Source organism: Pelobates fuscus, chromosome 1 (assembly GCF_036172605.1).
Source record: "Pelobates fuscus isolate aPelFus1 chromosome 1, aPelFus1.pri, whole genome shotgun sequence".
Taxonomy (NCBI): Eukaryota; Metazoa; Chordata; class Amphibia; order Anura; family Pelobatidae; genus Pelobates; species Pelobates fuscus.
This window is the reverse complement of record NC_086317.1, coordinates 396,419,934-396,434,825: the sequence shown is the minus strand read 5'-3', so window position 1 is coordinate 396,434,825 and position 14,892 is coordinate 396,419,934. Positions and strand designations below refer to the sequence as shown.

Sequence of the window (14,892 nt, the reverse complement as noted above, 5' to 3'; positions counted from 1 at the left end):
TTCGGAGTAATTTCATTTATTCTTTCACGCATTCTATTGTTGGAATGTCAAGCATGTGGACTGCATTATTTAGCAAGCTCATGAAGTTTAGAATGTAGTTGAAATCTTTGCCGATGTCTCGTTTATATTATGCAACTGATATCATCCCTGATTACTGTAATTAGTTTTTCTTTTAATGTATGGAAATAAAAAAAAAAAGTGTATAAAAATAAATTAAATCTCCATGTATCTAAATCATGGTATGGCCTCCATCAACCAAGTCACTTCTAGATTATGAAGTTTCCTATTTCTGTGTGTCAGCCTTAGCATCTCAGCTGTCCTGTCACCTCTAGACTTGTCACACCCCCTCATTCAAGGAGCAGTTTATCGTTTCGGTATCTGAGACAAGTAAGGAACAGGTCTCTATCCCCAATCTAAGTCTATTTGCTAGAGAAAAAGGACCTGGTTGTGTTTTATCAAAGGTAAGAGAATCAAAACTAGGTAGTATTTTTTATTTTTTTCTCCTTTTTTTTCTTTTAAAATTTAAATAATATAAATACTTTATTGATAATATACTAAACACTATCTGTTGAAATTTACTAGTATTTTAAGGATTATACAAATTAAAAGTAGATGTGTAGACTGTTGTACTATATTTATTTTCTTTTTCTTAAATGTTCCTTTTTATGCTCTATTTCATATCTGAGCCTGTTTAAATTTAATTGAGTGTTATAAGGGAAATAGAGGTATTAAGTCATGTGCTTAACCAGTCCCTCTTCTACAAATGGTTAATTAAGCTAAAAAGGAGTAACAAATTCGACGAGGTTGATATGAGTATGCGTCTCAATGTTTAGTGATGGGATGCCTTGGAGTGTTTTAATTTTACAAAAATGTAAGTTCAATAGTTAGAACAGAACAAATGACCAATTTTCCTCATGTGAAATTTGCAATATATTGATCCAAGATAAGAGTGATGTTAATGAAAATAGGTGCCTATGAATTAAAATGCATAATACCGTGTAACTGGTATTGGAATCACACCCCAAAACATTCTGTAATAGATCAAACATTGGATGCACCTGCTGGTTCTGGGAGAAAAAAACAACTAAACACAGGCAAATATAAGGCTCGATAATAATGATATAACCGATGTGTTTTGAATAATATATCCAGGTTTGGTGCCATTAGTTATGCTACTTTTATCAAAGTGTACTTACGAATAAGTAGGACATTTATTGGTCAAAATCAACCTGTATAGATTTTCTTGAATTTCCAAATCCTTTTGCTTTCTCTCAGACAGGCTTACACTAACCCTTTAGTATGTAAGATTATCAGCAGGTGAAAAGCTTTACCTAGTGATCACCAACTATATGTATCATTTGTTTTTGGAATCCATAGGAATCTAGTTGCATTTGCTCTGTTTGGTCTGGTGAAGAAAGGGATTTTCTATATTTCAAGATGGTGTACCGGTAGTTGTTACCTTATTACCTGATGGAATACTCTCAACAGAATGAGATGATATTGTGTTAGAAAATATACAAGCCCATACTTCAATCACCAGTTAGAGGTGCAGGATATAAGAGTGGGGGTTGGGTTGTAGTTTTGTACAGTTGACCATGTGTTTAATACAAGAAAAGCTGTTTCATTGGAGGAATTGTTGTTAGTTGTTGACTTATTGAACATACTCTCAGATGTGGCTGATACAGAAAGTCTTGGAGGGTGGAATGTGATACGAATACAGGCATGACACAAATAGCCTACTGAGTGGTGTCCATTGTCATATTCTGCTACTTTCCGGAAATAAAGTGTTAATGGCACTCCTTTAACCATTTCCAACTTCCCAGGCACATCATACTTCCAAATGCAGTGCAGTACGTGTGGATGAGTTAATACGACTGCATACCATGTTCCGTCAGTACAGCTGTTGTTAGTCATCAAACTTGGCTTTTAATATCTCAGTCTTCAGTTACACTGCCAACAAAAATAGTGTGAACCGATCATCCAAAGTAGAAGTACTGTGTTGAGTAAATGTTATGACCCTCAACCATCTCATCCCATCTTCCTACTGCACAAGTCATTATTTTGAGAAATCTATGATTTACATTTGAAATTTTAGCCACAGAATGAAAAACAGGACATGCAGAACCCTTTGTCAAGACAGTATACAGCTTTCTAATGAGTGATATTGCGTTTTGCATTGCATTTCATCTCCTTATTTATAATAAAGGGAAAGAAAACGACAGCCGACATGAGCTCAGGAGATAAATAAATAGTCACCAATAATTAGTCTGCAGAGTCAGCAGCTATTAAACTGTTTGTAAAAATCAGGAACCCAACTACTACTTATAGAATTGATTCCATAAGGGTGTTACGTATGTCTTCTCGCTGGGAATTGCCAAAGCTGTAAATAATTTGTCATTGCAAACAAGATGTTCCAGCAGTGACCTTCACAGCTGGCTAACATGGCACTTAGTGACTAGCTTTAGTAACACCATCAATCTTTGGAAGTAAATGACGTCATAGCATATCAAGTATGCCAACTTGCACATTAGTGGACTTCGTGTAATCAGTGCTGACATGAATGTCCGTAACACACCTTAACAAACATGTTTTACTAGGCTTTTGCAAGCTGTTCGACAAACATGCACACCCTAGGCAAACCGGTCTACAAGTAGCATTAGACATAAAAAAACATAAATACTCTACTTGAGCAAGCTTAAGGAACACTACAAACACCATAACCACTACATTGGTTGAAGGTAAAAACCAAATGCGATATAAGGGACCAAGATACGTTAGCACCACAATCAGTGTGTATGGTGGTCGGAGGAGTGCACCTTTAATAGAAAATACTCATTGTTCTGGTTTCTTGGGGGGGGGGGGGGGAATTGCATGACATTTTTTATTCATATTTTTTCAGAAATTAAGCTAAGCATGGATACGTCTACATTCTTACAACTTTCAATAGACCGAAAAATAGAATCCTCAGCACACAGGAATGGGTTGAAATGGTGACTTATCCATTCCTGTGTGCTGAGGATATATTTTTCTATAAGAATGAAGAAGTTTGGTTTACCTAGGTCTCCATCACCCAAATTAGGATTTACTTTGGAGTGACCTATAATCATTACATGGTATACACTAGAACTGTTTCATTAAGCAAAAGTGGTTTTGGTGCTTAACACTTCCCTGTAGTGATATCTTTACACATTGCATTTCAATTATATAGTAACAGACTCTTTGGCTTTATAGATACTTGAGGTCAATTATAATTGAACCTTCTGGTTCATTTATTTTTGAATGTGTTAAATGTTGTTTGAGTTATAATTCATACTTCCAGTTGTCAGATATTTAAATCCATGAGATCGTGTTCATTGAGATTATAGTTTATGATATTGCTCTAATGGAAACGTTCCATCAAGGGTAAGCCAAGATTCCATGACACAAGTGTTTCTTTGCTGCTTCTGTGGGTGTGACTAAATTAGCCCCATACTTTCTTTACGCCCAGTCTCTTCACCCTAATGTCCATATTAATAACTTACCAACAAAGTGGTACATCATTCAGAATTTTAGCTAATTATATCCAAATTATAAAATCTAGACTAAATAGCAACCTGTGACTAGGGTTGAGGAATTTCTCCAGCTATTTTTGCCTACATTTTATAACATCTCTTCTTTAGGTCACTATGACTATCTCTTTCACTTCTCGTGTTTCTCGCTTTGCCAGTCTATCTCCTATATTTTCCAGTCAGAGTCTGTCTCTTTCTCTGTTCATGAGTCTTCTTCATCCTAATTAGCTTCCCACTGCTACACACGGCTTACATTGGCCTTAATAGTTGGATACGCTTTTCAAATGATTTAATATTTTTAGATAAACTTTGCATACATTTGAAAAATATTTTAATTTTGTAATAATTTTGATATTTTAATATTTAAAAAATATGGACAGTCCCTATTTTTGGCACAAATCCCTCTGCCCCTCTTGTCTATCCTCAATGTCCCTCTTTTCTAGGAGCTCCGTATTTTTAATGTGTCTGAGTGTACAACATTGCTTCATAGCAATAATTGTCATAGTAATGTGTGTTTAACCCCTTAAGGACCAAACTTCTGGAATAAAAGGGAATCATGACATGTCACACATGTCATGTGTCCTTAAGGGGTTAAACTACAATGAATGATACATTGTTCTTGTTATAAATTACACTTTAATTATACAAATTGCTATTAGTCGTATAAAATGTATCTAGAACAGCCCCGCCCCTGGCCAAATCCATACTCACAACTTTAAAATTAAAGTGTTGCTCTTTGTCCCTTTGAAATGGATGCTTTGATTAGCAGCTGTCTTGCTTAAATAAATAAAAAATATATATCTATATATATATATGCATATGCAGGCAGTGAGAAGAGCACTCCAGAGGACTTGTTGAAATCCTTTATTCAGTGCAGAAGAAAAAAACGACGTTTCGACCCTAAGGTCTTTATCAAGATTGTATATATATTTTTATATATTTTCTATATATATATATATATATATATTTGACTAGTATTATGCATCCATAACACCATCTCGTAACAATGCCTGTAGGAGTATATGCCAATTGTTAAACAGAGAACTGCTTTTTGAAACTCAACTGTGTTCCCTAAATGTAACGACTTGAACCATAAGAGATCTGAGTTTATCTTCACAACTTGAAATCTTGCATCTTTGAAAGGAGTTCAACTGTTGACACCAGCTGATGTCACTACCGATAATGAGTGGCTGCTCAGTTGCATTCCTAACACCGGTCAAGTGGTCAGGTTTCTTTAATTTAATTCTAACCCCAATAGGATTTATTATCTCACTTCAGTGTGTTCAGGTTGACAGTGTGACAAATTAACCTGCTATGAGGCCTGGAGAAAATAAATAGCTATCCTCTGTGCACTGAATCTACAATAAGGGTTACCAGCCAAGATAATCTAATCACACAGGTCCACAAATTATATTTAAGCAACATTTCAATTATTCACTTACCCATTGGCTGTGTACTATGCTCCCCTGTCGTTATTAAATGACGTGTCTATTTGATGTATGCACACAGTGCAGCTTTTGGTAAATACTGCAATGTATACTGACGAATGCCATTGTGTGCTGTGATACTTATATATATATATATATGTGTGTGTGTAAATAAAATATATAGTCAATCTATCTGTCATGTACATTTGTTTTTGGATGCACCAGCAAAATGAACAAAAAATAATGACGAACAAATGGATTTGTTCAATTAGTTTCTGGCTGTAAAAGGAAAGGGAGGGTGGAAGAAGAGGTATCTTGGCTAATCTGCTTCTTTTCAATGATGTACAAGGCATCAATCTGTTACTCTTCCCAGTGGATGATGTCCTATCATGACACAGTTGCAGAACATGGTGAAGAAGATAAATTCCTTCTTCTCTCTTTGAGTTCAATCAACATGAAATCTTTTCTCTGTGAAGAAGCCATACCCATAGGTTTTCTCGATTAAAATAGGTAGGGTATCCAAAGAACAGGGTGTAAGAGAATTCTGAGAATTGACAACATCTCAAGAAGCTTGCCCTTCAGTGTGTCCCCGCTCAGATCTTGAGTTGGATTTAGTTCATATTCTGCCATGTTCACATTTCTGTCTGTGTATTTAGTACCTGTCAGCTACACTGTCACCACCAGCACGAACAGAACTGTGGTCTTAACATCCTGCACTCAGACATCATCCACCAGCGCTCTTTTATCAAAACCACCACTACCACATTACAGTCTGTGGCTGCTTCTTGTCTGATGGCTGTATAAGTTGGAGAAGTACCATTGCTTTTGCTTCACCACCTACAAAGCAGAGTCAACTGGTCTTCTGCAGGTCTGCTTTGTTTTGGTGGTTTTTGGACTCTCCTCACAAAACCATCTTCACAAATGTTAGTGCCAACAATGGCTCACTCCACCTCTGTGCTTCATTATAGCAAAGCAGCCAGGTTTAGGTCAGTCTGAGAGTTTGTCTCTTCCATGTCCATAAAAACATCCTTAGAGGATGTTAGGAGATAGTGTGCAGACCTACTAATCCCACCATCAATGCTACCACCAGTAGCAGCAAGACCGATTATGGAGGAGTAGTCGATATTTCCATTGTGCTAAGTATTCATTGAAAAGATGGAATTGAGCAAGTGTCCCTAATCTTTACTTTCTGTGGTGGTGATATAACACTTATTCCCAGCACAGCAACTGTAATCTTTAGTCTGGATTGGGATGAACAACATCTCCTCATGCATCAGCAGGCAGGGAGGGAGGAAAGTGGGGCCAGCTGTGGCACCACAAGAACAGATGTAGCACAACAACTGTAGAAACTACCAGGAAAATCACCCGACTGATTGGTCAGCAGTGTTTCCTTCGCCATGCTTGAAGAGGGGGCATTTTAAGCAGCTGAGTGAGGCCTTTGCCCCCCACCCTAGTACCACCTTCAGATAGCACGTTAACACAAATGGTGCCCTCTAACCTTATCACTCCAATGTGGTAGTTTAAAAGAGGAGTGCACTACATCACTGATTTATGGACTGTTCCTAATTGACAGAATACTTTTTGTTACCTTACAGCACACTGGTGACAGCCCACAGTATTTAATGAAGATGTGACTAGAGGTAGGGGAGCAGCAGGCAGCAGGCAGCAGGCAACTCTAGTAATGGCAGAAAGGTTGATCAGAAGCTCAGTAAGAGTACCAATCACTCCTCCTCTATGCTGAAATGATTGAGTAGCTCACCTTTGGTTGCCAACTGTCTCCCTCTCTGACTTTGTTTCCCCCTTTCTGACTGAATTGGTGATGTGACAATGCCTGCTACCATCTGCCTTTGCAGCTAGCAGGAAGGTGTGAAATGGGATTGTCAGAGGGGTGAAATAGGTTATTGTGTTGGCAATTCCCTACTCATCATTTATTAATCTATTTTGGTGAAGAAACAATATATGTGTATATACGGCTCTGTATATTCTAACCTGTATCTGATCTAAAGGGATCCAAATGTCCCCTGGGCTCTTTGTGCATACGTATATTGTGCTAGTGAATTTTTTAGCAGGTGTATTCTTACATAAAACAGTCTCCTTCATGGCCTGCACACAAGATGTAGTCTTTCAATGAGAAATATGTTTGCATGAAATGCCCACCATATGTTCTGGGAGGAGCATAATTTAATAAACATTAAACCACTGATTCTTGCATTCGCACAGCAGTGAAAATGGTGCTCCGACAGACATACCCTTAACAATGTATAATCATTAAAGGGACACTATAGTCACCAGAACAACTACAGCTTAATGAAGTTGTTATTGTGAGTATAGTCAGTCCCTGCAGGCTTTTTGCTGTTAACACTGCTTTTTCAAAGAAAAGGAAGTGTTTACATTGATCTCTAGGGACACCTCCAATGGCCACTCCTCAGAAGGTATGCATTGTGCAGCACTGACTTTCAGCGTCTCCACGCTCTGCATGGAGACGCTGAATTTTCCTCATAGAGATGTATTGATTCAATGCATCTCTATGAGGAGGTTCTGATTGGCCAAAATGGCATTTGGCTGTGCCTCTGTGCCAATTTTAGCAAACCCAATACTTTCCCTATCGGAAAGCATTGGATTGGCTAAAAATCAGCCATTTTGGAAATAAGGTGAGTTTTAAACTTTTATAGCGGGACAAAGGGGGGAGAGGGGGCAAGCCACCTAAATAGTGGGTTAAACACTATAGGCTCAGAAAAACATGTTTGTGTTCCTGACCCTATAGTGTTCCTTTAAAGACTCAAAATGATACCATCTTAAGTGTCCACTTTAAGATTAAACTTGATCAACATCATCTCCATTGTCTGGATACGTGTAGGTAGGTAAAACTAGCCAATCCAAAGCTGTTATGTGTTATCCCATTAAGAGCTTTTCGTCTTCCGTGTGTAAATCTCAGTAATGGACACACAGTTGGGAACTGAAGAGAGAGAAGTATCTCGTATAGCAATGTGCTCTGAAATGAGACATGTTGGGGGAGTGCACTGTGGTGTTTGGAACATTTTGTTAGACAGGAACAGAATACTCCAGGAGGCTACAACTATGGGTGGAATGTTGACATAGAAAGAGGCAAGTGGCATTGTTGGTAGTTCTAAGACTAGTCACATACTTTGTGACTGAGGCCTGGATTTAATATTTTTGCATAAGCTTTTCAAATAATGTAACAATTTTGTATAAATTCTTGTCATCATTTCATATTTTGAAAATGTTTTATATATGGATATATTTTATATATGAATATATATTGAGGTTTAATGTTTTGAAAATAATCATTTAAAAAGTTTATCCAAAAATATTAATTCATTCAAAAAGCGTAACCAAAAAAAAATTAAATCAACAGCTAAATTGGAACAAAGAGCCTTTGGTTTTGTTGCTTGTCAAATGACAATTAATTAGATAGTTATCTAGGGTATCTCCTAAAGACAAGCACCCTGGTTTGTACATCAATGCTAAGTAACTTTGAAACATAGAAACATAGAAACATAGAATGTGACGGCAGATAAGAACCATTCGGCCCATCTAGTCTGCCCAGTTTTCTAAATACTTTCATTAGTCCCTGGCCTTATCTTATAGTTAGAATAGCCTTATGCCTACCCCACGCATGCTTAAACTCCTTTACTGTGTTAACCTCTTCCAATTCAGCTGGAAGGCTATTCCATGCATCCACTACCCTCTCAGTAAAGTAATACTTCCTGATATTATTTTTAAACCTTTGTCCCTCTAATTTAAGACTATGTCCTCTTGTTGTGGTAGTTTTTCTTTCGATTATAAGGTGAGAAATAAATGAGAAAGAGGATAAAGAAGATAAACATCTTCATTAATATACCATTCTGAATCTTTTTTTTTTTTTTTTTTTTGTAATTCTTTATTTTTTTCGAATGGTACAGTCAATGAATACAAGAGTTTGTAATATAGACATTTTGCGGGCTCATGCAAGAGCCGTGTCTTAAGTGTTATGACAGTAGAGTATACACAATAGTTGAGTTTTAACAATGTCTAGTTCCAGGCACAAGTCGTGTTACCATTCTATTGAGTTTTTATATAACTATATAACTTTGTAGGTAAATCCCACAGGGTAGATTAAAACTTTGGATGTCGTAAAAGAACGATATCAAGGTCTGGGGTTTGCATAACCTGTCCCCTTCCGTGTTCGTGGAGCTGAGGTGCTTAGTAGGGGAGGTCCGTTTGTCATGACTTACAGTGGGTGGGTCATAGTCCCATCAGTCCTTGGTGCTATCGGGTATAGTCTTAGGATGGGGAGCAGGTCAGGGTAAGCAGGAATGTCTCTACGGTTTATCAGTCCAAGTAGTTTACTTTGGGAGGGGGGGGTTCCTAGGATCAGGGTGGTTAGACTGAGGGAACAGGGGGGTGGGGGTGTCCGGCCTTTGACCCCTCGGCCCGCGCGCCCATGCCGGCAGTGCCCTTCAACAGCAGTCTACTCATAGGCCGTTGGTGGCCGCGTCTCGGGTTTCTTACCCTTGTGTGGCCTCGGATGACGGCTTATGCCGTCCTATTTGACAGATATGATTTCCATGGGAACCACCTAAGAGCACACTTGTCGGAGCGCCCCTGCAGGGAGGCGGTCATGATCTCCATGTCATAGATGGTTTCGACTCTATCCACCCATTGTTGGAATGTTGGGACCGTTGTGTTTTTCCAGTGTAGTGGTATTAGGGCTTTTGCTGCTGTAAGTAAGTGAATGGTGAGGGAGTTTTTGTATGTGCGTATTGGTATGGGTGTGTGGTGTAGGAGCATCTGTAGGGGTTGTAGTGGGATGTCTGAGCCTGTAATCTCCCTGATCTTTGAGTGGATCATCTGCCAGTACGGTTTGATATGCCGGCACGTCCACCATATGTGTATGTGGGTACCCCGTTCGGTTCCACATCTCCAGCATTCCCCTGTGTCTGTGACTCGCATGCGTCTGAGGTCTTCCGGTGTTTGGTACCATCTGGTCAATACCTTGTAGTTTGTTTCCTGGAACTTCGAACTTATGGAGCATTTGTGTGTGAGCTGGTATATTTTCACCCACTCCTGCTCCGTAAGTTGGGTTTCGGTCTCTTCTTCCCACTTGTTAACATAGGCTGGCCTGCCCTTGTCCTCCGACTCCTGAAGTATACTGTACATCCGGGAGATCCCGTGTTCGATGTGTGTCCTGTCTGTGCACATTCGCTCGAATTCAGTGAGTTGCCTGTGGAGTTGGGTTTTACCGGGCATTAATGTATAATATCTCTTCACCTGGTGGTAGTGAAACGCGTCCAGTAGTGTGGGGGGTCGTCCTTCCATCAGGTCCATCAGTGGCCGTAGTGCATTTCCCGTGTACCATTGCCTCGTGTAGATCCAGTTTGACCTTTGGATGTTTTTAAAGGTTGCGGGGGGGAGGCCCCCTGCCAGGTCGGGGTTATAGGTGATTGGGGTGAGGGGGTTTGGGGTGGTCGTCAATTGACGGGTGTATCTAAGTGAGCACCAAGTTTTGAGTGTGGCATCAATGACGGGGTTGCCCGTCTGTAATTCGGTGTAGGTTAGTCTCCCCAGCCAGAGTCTGGACGGGATGGTACCCGGGTACTGTGTCGTCTCCATCTGTACCCATCGTCTGGGGCTAGGGTGGGCGTGCCAGTCTACTATTCTTTGTAGGTGGGTTGCTTGATGGTAGGCGAGGAGGGAGGGTAACCCCACCCCCCCGGCAGCTTTGGGGCGTTCTAGTGTGGTCTTACGGAGTCGGGTTGGTCTCTGATTCCATACGAATTTTCGGATGGCCGTCTCCGCCGACCGGAAGAAGGCTCCAGGGATCCTTGTTGGCAGGGTTGCGAATAAATAGAGCAGCCGAGGCAGGATATTCATCTTTACCGCATTAATGCGGCCGAACCACGATATGTAGTGACCCGTCCAGCGCGCCAGGTCCTGTTGTATGGATGCCAGGATGGGGAGGAAATTCAGTGGGTATAGTTGTGATAGGTCTTTCGGCAGCCAGGTGCCCAGGTAGCGAAGTTTGGATGAGCACCAAGAGAACGTGAATTGGGAGCTGAGTCGGGTTTCGAGGCCCTCATCTCTCGATATTGTCATGGCTTCGGATTTGTCGATGTTTAGCTTCAGATCGGAGAGTCGTCCGTAGGTCTCAAATGCCCGCAGTAGGTTGGGGACCGATATCAGTGGCTGTTCTAGAAAGAAGAGCATATCATCGGCGTATGCCGCCACCCGATGTTCTTCTCCGCCCACCTGGACCCCCGCTATTCCCCCGTCCTGTCTGACCGCCTCCAGGAACGGTTCCAGGGTGAGGGCAAACAGGAGAGGGGACAGGGGGCATCCTTGACGTGTGCCGTTACTGATGGGGAATGCCTTTGTCAAGGCTCCGTTGATTCTGATCCTCGCAGTCGGGGTGGTATAAAGCGCGGAGACCCAAGAGCGCATGTGTGGTCCAAGGCCCATATGTCGTAACGTTTCGGCCATAAACCTCCAGTTCACCCTATCGAATGCCTTTTCGGCGTCTGTTGATATGAGTACCGTCGCTCTGTTGGATTTCCTGGCGACATGAATGACATTAAGGGCTCTTATGGTGTCATCCCTGGCTTCTCTTCCCGGGATAAAGCCCACCTGGTCCGGGTGGACCAGGTCAGGCATTATTCGTGCCAGCCTCAAGGAAAGGGCCTTGGTGAATAATTTCAGGTCGGCATTCAATAACGAGATGGGCCTGTAGTTAGCACAGATGGTGGGGTCCTTGCCCTCCTTGGGAATGACCGTGACTGTCGCCGCCAGGGAGTCCGTGGGAAAGCTCCCACCCTCTCTTATGGAGTTAAGGCCTGCGAGGAGTCTTGGTAGGAGGATGTCCTGGAATGAACGCAAGTATGTGAGCGGGAGACCGTCTGGGCCCGGAGCCCGGTGCGTTTTTGAGCGTTTTAATGCCAGGGTCAATTCCTCCAGTGTCAGGGGGCTGTCCAGGTCTTCTGCGATTTCGGGAGTTATCTTGCGGGTGATGTGTTTCGATAGGTAGTTTGTTATATTCTGGAGTTGGATCCGACTTGGGGCGTCCTGTGAGGGTGGATTGAGGTTGTAAAGGTCTGTATAGTAGGATCTGAAGGCTTCCATGATCCCTTTGGGCATGCTGGTGTGGGTGCCCGCCCGTGTCTGAAGCTTGTGTATGTGTTGTGCCCTCCTCTTGGTTCGGAGCATTTGTGCCAGGAGTCTCCCGCTTTTATTGGAAAACTCGTAGAAGAACCTGGATGATTTCCTCAGTATGTGTAGGTGTTCCTGAGCAAGGAGGTCCCTAAGTTCCCTTCGGGTCTCTGTTAGCTGGAGATAGGTGTTGTCGTCTAAGGTCTGTTTGTGGGCGCATTCCAGGTCTGCGATCCGTTTTGACAGGTCTGCGGTGCGGCGTGTCTTTTCCCTCTTACGGTGGGTGCATTTGGATATAAAGTGCCCCCGGATTACACATTTATGTGCTTCCCACAGAGTCAGCGGGGGCATGTCAGGGGTCTCGTTAAGTTCAAAGTATTGAGTGATGGTCTGGTGTGCCTCGGTACGGATCACCAGGTCCGCCAGAATGGACTCGTTGAGTTTCCATTGGCGTTCCGTTGGTTTAAAAAGGGGGGAGTTGATTTGCATCATTGTAGGGGCATGATCAGACTGGCAGGCTATCCCTATGTGCGCTTCCCGGAGGAGCGACAGGTGTTCCTGCGATATGAAGATGTAATCTATTCGGCTGTACAATTTGTGTACCGCCGAATAACAGGTATAATCCTTACCATCTGGGTGGGCTGTCCTCCAGCTGTCAGCCAACCCCGCCTTGTGCAGGGATCTCCTAGCTGCCTGTAGGCAGTGTGGTGGTATGGCACTAACACCTCTCGAGGTGTCTTGGCGTGGGTTCAGGGGAAGGTTCAGATCTCCCGCTAGTATGAGGAGGCCTTCTCTAAAGCGGTCTAGTTTGGCTAGTGTCTTGGCTAGGAATGTGTGTTGTGTTCGGTTTGGACTGTAGATGCATGCCAGTGTGTATGTGTGTTCAGCTATTGTGCCCTTGATGAATATATACCTCCCATTCGGGTCTGTGAGTGTTTCCCTGTGTTGATACGGGACCGTGTGTGCAATCAGTATCGCGACCCCTGTTTTTTTGGCATCTGGGTGGCTAGCGTAAAACCCTTGGGGGAATCTGTTGTTCTCGAGTTTGGGCTGGGATCTGCTCATGAAGTGCGTCTCCTGCAGGAATGCTACCGACACTCTCTCGGCCCACAGGTGGCGAAGTAATTGGGATCGCTTCTCCGGGACATTCAAGCCTCGGGTGTTGTTTGACCATATTTTCAATTGTGCTGGGCGAGTGCCCGACATGGTTTCGCGGGCCGGGGGTCTCCCTCTGTTGTCCTGTGCGTGCGGCCGAGGTAGCGGGATGGGTCCGGGGTGAGGGGGGGTTAAGGGGTCGTGTAACCAGGTGGGGGGGGGGAGTTTGGGGGGTGGTCGGGTCAGGTGGGTACAACGTCGAACCTCGGTCGGAGGCTATCTTCGGCGGAGGCCAACCTGTGGTTCCGCCGAATTCCGACCGGTATGTACAAGTCTGGTCAGTTGCGTGAGGTGCGGGGAGGGCAGCCAACGGTGTCAGTCACTCAGTTGTCTGAAGTTAGTCCGTGTCTGTCTCCTAGGTCTCCCAACCCGCTGGGGGTGATTGTCTAATTTCGTAGTCGTCTGTCGAGTGGGGTGTCTCTTTGTTATGGTAGTGGTATCGTATGAGAGAGGGGGCGTCTTAGATCGGGTCTTCTGGTGATCAGGCTTTAGAGGGGCCACCTGCCGTGTTCAGTCTCATTGTCATTGTCTCGGCTCTCAGGCCGCCGGGATTCCAGTGGTCTGACCATCTCTCAGGGGGCCTCTGTCAAGCCTAGGGTCAAGGGCTCGCTGGTCGGGGTATATCAGTATTTCGGTCTAGTCTGTTACAGCATTGGGTCAGTACTATCTGGGCATGTTAAGGCCGGTCTAGGGCAACATTTAACAAAAACAAGAAAACCATAAAGTTTCAGACAATAAGCATTTACATTACTTCACACATTGCATGACCCCTATCACAGGTTATCTAAATGCCGCGGCCGCCGGACCCCGCGATCGGGCCCCAAGCCTGCTATTAACTGTGGTAGCGGCGGGAGGCCCTCTAGGTCACAGAGGTGCGGTGGGTGCGTTTCCCTACATTGCTTTTTCGTAGTGTACTGCGTCTCGGGCCTTCACGTACCCCCTGTTCCCCCTCCCCGTGTGTCTATGCCCAACCATAATACATGATCACAGGGTTTCACAGTCGTACTTATGCTCATCTGTTCTAATCCAGGCCTGTTTGATGCGTATCGTCTGGGTTTTGCGTCTGGGTGACCCATTCTGAGCTAATCTTGGCTATGGATTAGTCTAGCCATCGAGGCTGACGTGAGCTGCGCGCCTTAGGGCCTAGTACCCGTGGGTCGCCTTGTATAAGGTTGAACGGCTGCGAGCGCCGAGTGTCTCGTGTTAGGTCCATTGGGGAGAGTTCAGGGCCTGACTAGATCATCGAGCAGTTCTGGACTCGGCGGCCCTGTCGGGTTTGGGCAGCAATGTCCCCTGTGCTTGGTGACAATCAATAACCCCTGGTGGAATCCCCGTCTCCCTCCATGGGCCCTTCCCTCCCAACCTATGCTGGTTCCCCCTTATCAATGCTATTACTGTGACTGTGAGGGGGTAGTCTCCATCCCGGTGCCGCCGTGAGCTCCCTTCATCGCATACCCTCTCCCCTCCCAAGTGGGCATATATCCCGGGCCTGTGTATAAATGGCGGGGATGGAGTGTATTTGTAGTACATACCAGTTCGGGTGGAGTCTGCTTCACATGGTGTAACTGGGCTTTTACGGCAAGGGGGGCAGGTGTTTGGCAGGTTCATCTCCGCTTATG

At 43.6% G+C, this 14,892-nt stretch overlaps 1 protein-coding gene across 1 annotated transcript in view; it reads left to right on the top strand.

Annotated features, from left to right (window-relative positions):
- The first annotated feature begins 334 nt into the window (after positions 1-334).
- The window catches only part of STAC3 (SH3 and cysteine rich domain 3), a 92,397-nt gene continuing 77,839 nt past the window's right edge, over positions 335-14,892 (top strand). The window contains exon 1 of the mRNA XM_063427376.1: positions 335-461. The gene's annotated coding sequence lies outside the window, so the exon portion shown is untranslated. The remainder of the gene's footprint in view (positions 462-14,892) is intronic.